Source organism: Gracilinanus agilis, chromosome 6 (genome assembly GCF_016433145.1).
Source record: "Gracilinanus agilis isolate LMUSP501 chromosome 6, AgileGrace, whole genome shotgun sequence".
Lineage (NCBI taxonomy): Eukaryota > Metazoa > Chordata > Mammalia > Didelphimorphia > Didelphidae > Gracilinanus > Gracilinanus agilis.
The window spans coordinates 179,608,011-179,614,835 of NC_058135.1; positions in this window are offsets into that span (position 1 = coordinate 179,608,011).

Below are 6,825 nucleotides of genomic sequence, written 5' to 3' on the forward strand. Positions count from 1 at the left end.
TACTTAAGATTATATTATATCCCCTACTCCTATGTAGCCTGAAATCATTGGGTACTTGAAAGTTTATTGTTTAGTTTAGGAAAAACTTTCTAAACTTATCTAGGGTGATTCAGGTATCCCTAAGTTGTCACCTTTTTTGTGAGATAGAATTTTACCACATAGATTTTAGTAGATGATCTTCTAGGAGTTAGAGTGGTCAAAAAAGTTGTCCCTATGTTTAATCTTTTGGTTATTAACCTTTTTTTAAGTTAGATGAACTGTCATAGTCTACCACTGTGGCCACATTTCAATAATTTTTAACTTGGTACAATTCATTCTTCAAACTGGTCTTGCCTTGGATCATTTAAAGTCAAGAGTTTTTTGTTTTTTTAGGAATGAATGGGATTATAGAAGGGCATTTAATCTACTCCTTATTGTACAAAGAAGGACCATGAAATGAAGATAAATGACTCGCCTAAGCTCATATAGGTTGTCAGTGGAAAAACCAGGATTTATATATATATGCATATATATGTATATATATATGCATATATATATACACACACATATATATATACACATATACACACACACATATATATACACAGAAAATATACTAAAAGTCATAATGAAGTTCTATACTTTAGTAGCTTTTAGAATGAATAGCTTTTAGCTTTAATATAACTTTTAAAAAGTTGTTCTATATTAAATAATTAATTTTATGGACATTAATTTATTTATAATATATAATTAAATTAAATCAAATTATATTTATATTAAAGTAGTTAATATTTTAAACCATTAAAGCTATTAGCTAGTAGTTTTAGCAGTTTAATGACTTAAAGCTTAAAACTGCTTTTTTGGGACCCTCTTTTGTAACTAACAGTCTGTGTGATCTTAGACAAGTCACTTATACTTATATGTTAGAAGGTTAAGTTTTTAGTTGCCTTTAAAACCCTACTAAGATTTTTGGGATGACATGTATAATAGCATTATAGCTTGAAAATCATCTAATCCAGTGCCATCGTTTTATAAATAATGTCTATGGGTTCTAGAGAAGTTAGTTGACTTTCATGGGGCCCCTTAGATAGTGATAGATCTAGACTTTGGATCTAGCTCTTTTAATCCAGGTTCATGCACAGTGCTTTTTCTGCTATGCCAATCCAGTCCCTTTAATACTAAAATCCATTACTTTCTTTAACACACCATATGGTTTCTTTCTGGGAAGTATTTTGGAGGGGAGGGCACCAGAGGTGATTATATAATATGGGCACTTTTTTTTTTTTAATTATACCAAAAATTCTGAGTACAACTTATACACATATACTTCTTTGATAGCCAGGAGTTAGCCTAGTAGGGGAACAATTAAAGGATAATCACTGTTAGATCAAGTTTTAACATTTTAAAAATCTTATCCACAGCTGTGGAACTCCTACTGCAAAAGAGCTCAAGTGAAAATAGCTCAGCCATCAATGCTGCTGCTGCCTAGTGGTAGGCTGAGTTCAGAAAGATTTGCCAACTGCCTACAATCTGCAAGGCTGTTCTTTCAGGCAAGAATTTTTCACTTGCCTCTTAATCCTAATTGGGCCAGTTAAAGCAGGGTGGGCTGCTGCTGATTCTGTAGGCTCCCTGATGGTTTGGAAGTGAGGAATGAAATGTTTGGCTAAGGGCTGGTGTTCATGCCAGCTATTTCCCAAGGGTTTGTATATGCCTGAGGGGAACAGTGCAAAGACTGCAATTCATAGATAAAGTCTCTGCTTCCTAGCATCTCTCCCAGGTAATTCCATCAACAGCATAGATAATAGGAACAACAACTTTAGCACTTGACCTTATCAAGCTCTATATTCTCTTGGAACAGAGAGAACACACAGGAAGTTGCTCTTTTATAATAAAGGATTTGGACTGTACTGACATAGTTATTCAAGGTTATGTGAACCACATCTTATTTTTTTATACTAATTCTTTAGTAGATAGAGTGCTTTCCCCTGAAGATGCCATACTGAAAACCAACCCGTTGTGAATGGGTGAGCTCTTTAAAGGGAGTTTCAAATTATAGGCTTGATCTGCCTATTACTGGAAGCTGCTCCTCATCCATCTGTCATAATGTAAAAGGACATATTTAAGAGAATATCTGACAACCAATGTGGAAAGCTATTTAGTGCCCAGACTAGGTACTCCAAATGGTAGTGCATTGATCAGGTAGGCAGTTTAATGAATCTGCCATCTTGTATCAGCAGCAGTTTCTAAATTAAGGCATATTCAGTATAAAAGCCTTATTATAATTCAGTACACTTCCCAGCTACAGCTGTAAGATTCGATTAAATCAATATGGGCCTATGAAGAACAGCTTGTTGTGGGATAGCATTGTGGAAAGCAAGGGCTACAGGAGAAAAATGCCAAGATCCATTCTGCTAATATAGTTTGAAGAGAAATTCCACTTTCCCAACTGTCTTTGCTGAGAATCCTTCCCTTCAGAGAATAAAGATTTGGCATTCCCAAATATTGTAATTTGCCATTGCTCAACCTCAAAGGATAGATTTTCATGGAATGTTCCTAGCAAAAGGCATACTGTTACATATATAATTTAATCCAATTGAATCAGTATTTATTAAGAGTATTTTTCTAAGGTCACTGGCCTCAATTCTAAGTAGTCAATGAATTAATTAGGTGGCTACAAATAGCATGTGCATTTTTAAGGGGACTAGATTAAAGGGTAAAAGAACTTTGGGCATATTAACCACCCATCACATCCTTGTGATAACATCATTTTCAGATAATCAAATAATCCCTTTCACTGACTTTTCCCAGAAAGAACTCAACCCTGAGGAATGCATTTAAAAGGGGACATCCAAACATAAAGAAGTGAAGGCCCACTCCCTTCCATGTTTAGCCTCTGGCTATTGCAGTGTCCCCAGATTTCCAAATTATTTAATCCCTTTTTTGGGGAACTCAAGTACCATGGTGCATGGTGCTCTAAGGGAAGCCAAAATGCAATCTTTTTGACTCTTTATTATAACTACTTTGATAACTGCTTTTTTTAAGGTCTGACACTCTGGAAGATAGTGGGTTGACATGATTAATTTGCAGTTAGGTGGGTAGGCAACCAAAAATTTTCCTTTCTATAACAATTCTATGCCATCTGCTTATGCACTTATCTGCAAGGAAGATATTCAGGATGAATGAGAAAGATAATTGTATTGTGACTGTCCACTTCATTTCTCCTGTATCTCATAGTATTCCTGGGATTTTTTATACTTGTCATGAAGTGCTCCAGTGTAGAGCAAGAAAGAAAGGAAGAGAGACCTCCAGTCTTGAGAAGGGTAAGTGTGATGTAGAAATCCAGCCACAGCCTAAGATTCATATTTGACAAATCACATTGATACTCCACAATAATTGAGAGGTTGCCATTCCTTATACTCAACAAGAAATAATTTTTATAAAAATATTGAATACCTGGCAACTGCTCCTTTTATCTTTCTAGGAACAATCCAGTTTAAAAGATATAATTGGCAAGCTTTTAGGCAACATGACTAAATTAGGGGTTATATATATGATACAAGAGATTTGAGTAGGACAGAGGCAGAACACAGTCTTTGAGAAACTCAGCCTTGATTTTTCCCCCATCACTGTAACATCAGCTGGAGTAAAAAGTTAAGGAAACTGGGGGGAGAAGGAGAGGCTGACCAATATCTTTCAAGATACTGAGCCATCTAGTCCAAAACAATTTGGTTATTGATAGATGGGAATTTGAGAAGAAGAAAATGAACCAGAGTGGAGATACAGAGTTTATGAAATGAAGGAAACCAGGAAGTGCAGGGGAAGTTCTCAGAATCATGAGTTTTAATTCTGAGGAAGTTAACTGCTTTCGAGGAGTTGGGTTTGGATGCTGAGAAGTAAACACCTCCAAAACCAGGCTGCAGCAGCTCCTCCTCCTCCTCCTCCTCCTCCTTTTCTTCTCCTTCTCCTTCTTCTCCTCCTCCTCCTTTTCCTTCTTCTTCTCCTCCTTCTCTTCCTCCTCCTCCTCCTCCTCCTCCTCTTCCTCCTCCTCCTCTCCTTCCCTCTCTCCCTTCCTTCTCCAGACCCAATTCCCTTTTAACTGTATCTTACTGCTTCTTAGTGACCTGAACTGCTCAGTTGCCTTGGTGAGGGTTGGCTTCACTTAGGTAACTAGGTGACACCTGGTACCTGTACCTGACTCCACTGTGATCTGTGACTTCCACTAGAGATTATAATCAATGTGGGCTTTGCCTAGGTTAGTCAAATTAGATGGTGAAATTGAGACAGTGAGAAAGTAAGAGTAGCCTCAGCTGTGCTAAGGCAGAAACAACTCTTTGCTGAGTCAGAAGGTGGGGAAAAGGTAGTATTTACATATTAGGTAACCCTCAGCACACATACCTAAATCTACCCTAATGAATAATTTACAATATATCTGTTACCATTTAAGTGGAATCATAGTGATTATCTACTGACTTAGAACAGAGAATAAACCATCTTGCTCTCTGAGCCTGAGAAGATTATTGTCCTAGACTGGGTTAAGTAAAATCCCAGTCACCCATTTTAACATTACAAATGTGAGGAGATAATTATAGCTGGCATTTAGATTCATAACTCTGAATGACTGAATATGTTATGACAAAATAATATAATGGAATACTTTTTTGCCATAAGAAACACTGAAGGGGCATTTTCAAAAAATACTTGAATGAACAAGCCATCAAAGAACTCCCTAAGAAAAAATTCCCAGGGCCAGATGTATTCACAAGTGAATTCCATCAAACATTTAAAGAACAACTAATCCCAATACTGTACAAACTATCTGACAAGATAAGCAGAGAAGAAGTTCTACCAAATTCCTTTTATGACACAAATATGGTACTGATTCCAAAATCAAGCAGGTCAAAAACAGAGAAAGAAAACTATAGACCAATCTCCCTAAAGAACATAGATGCAAAAATCTTAGAATACTAGCAAAAAGACTCCAGCAAGTGATCACAAGGGTTATTCACTATGATCAGGTGGAATTTATACCAGGAATGCAAGAATGGTTTAATATTAGGAAAACCATCCACATGATTGACCATATTAAAATAACCAAACCAACAGAAATCACATGATTATCTCAAATGTGCAGAAAAATCCTTTGACAAAATACAACACTCATTCCTATTGAAAACACTGGAAAGTATAGGAATAGAAGGGCCTTTCCTAAAAATAATAAACACTATATTTAAAACCACCAGCAAGTATCATCTGCAATGGGGATAAATTAGACTTCCCAATAAGATCAGGAATGAAACAAGGATGCCCATAAACAATTGGAAAAACATTAATTGCTCATGGGTTGGACAAGCTAACATAATAAAAATGACAATCCTACCCAAATTAATTTACTTATTCAGTGTCATACCTATCAGACTACCAAGAAACTTTTTTACTAAATTAGAAGAAATTATAAAAAAGTTCTTTTGAAAGAAAAAAAGACAAGAATATCTAGGGAAATAATGAAAAAAAAAGTGAAGGATGGGGGACTAGCAGTACCAGAGCTTAAACTGTATTATAAAGCAGTGGTCATCAAAACAATGTGGTACTGGCTAAGAGACAGAAGGGAGGATCAATTAAATAAATAGACTTGGAGCAATGACCTCTGGAAGATAGTGTATGATAAACCCAAAGATCCAAGCTTTTGGAACAAAAACCCACTATTTGATAAAAGCTGCTTAGAAAATTGAAAAACATTATGGGAGGAATTAGGTTAACATCTCACACCCTACACCAAGATAAATTCAGAATGGGTGAAGGACTTAAATATAAAGAAGTAAACTATAAGTAAATTAGGTAAAAATAGAATAGTATAACTGTCAGATTAATCGGAAAGGAAAGATTTTAAGATTAAGCAAAAGATAGAGAATATCACAAAATGTAAAATGAATAATTTTGATTACATTGAATTAAAAAGGTTTTGTACAAACAAAACCAATGCAACCAAAATTAGAAGGGAAGCAACAAGTTGGGAAAAACATCTTTATAACAATAACCTGTGACAAAGGCTTAATTACTCAATTTATAAGGAGCTAAATCAATTGTACAAAAAAGCAAGCCATTCCCCAATTGATGAATGGGCAAGTGTTCTAAATCTCTTTTTTTATCTTTGAAAATTTTATTTAATAAATTTAAGATATTTTTCCACGGTTACAAGATTCATGTTCTTTCCCTCCCATCACTCCATCCCCTTCCGATAGCCAATGTGCAATTCCAGTGGGTTTTACATGTGTCATTGATCAAGACCTATGTCCATGCTATCGATATTTGCACTAGGATGATCGTTTAGAGAAGTGATGAGCAAACTTTTTAAAGAGGGGGCCAAAGGAAAGGAATTGCTCATCTGTCAGTCTGTTGGGAGGGAAAAAAATTGGAAAACGAGGGGATGCCCTTCGATTGGGGAATGGCTGAACAAATTGTGGTATCTGTTGGTAATGGGATACTATTGTGCTCAAAGTAATAATGAACTGGAGTAATTCCATGTGAGTTGGAATGACTCCCAGGAATTGACATAGAGTGAAAGGAGCAGAACCAGGAGAACCTTATACATAGAGATGAATACACTGTGGCACAGTTGAATGTAATGGACTTCTCTACTAGCAGCAGTGCAATGATCCAGGACAATTCTGAGGGACTTATGAGAAAGAATGATACCCACATCCAGAGAAAGAACTGTGGAAGTGGAAAAACAGAAGAAAAGGAACTGCTTGATCACATGGGTCGATGGGGATATGATTGAGGATGTAGACTACAAATGATCACCTTTGTGCAAATATGAATAATATGGAAATTGGTTGATCAAAGACA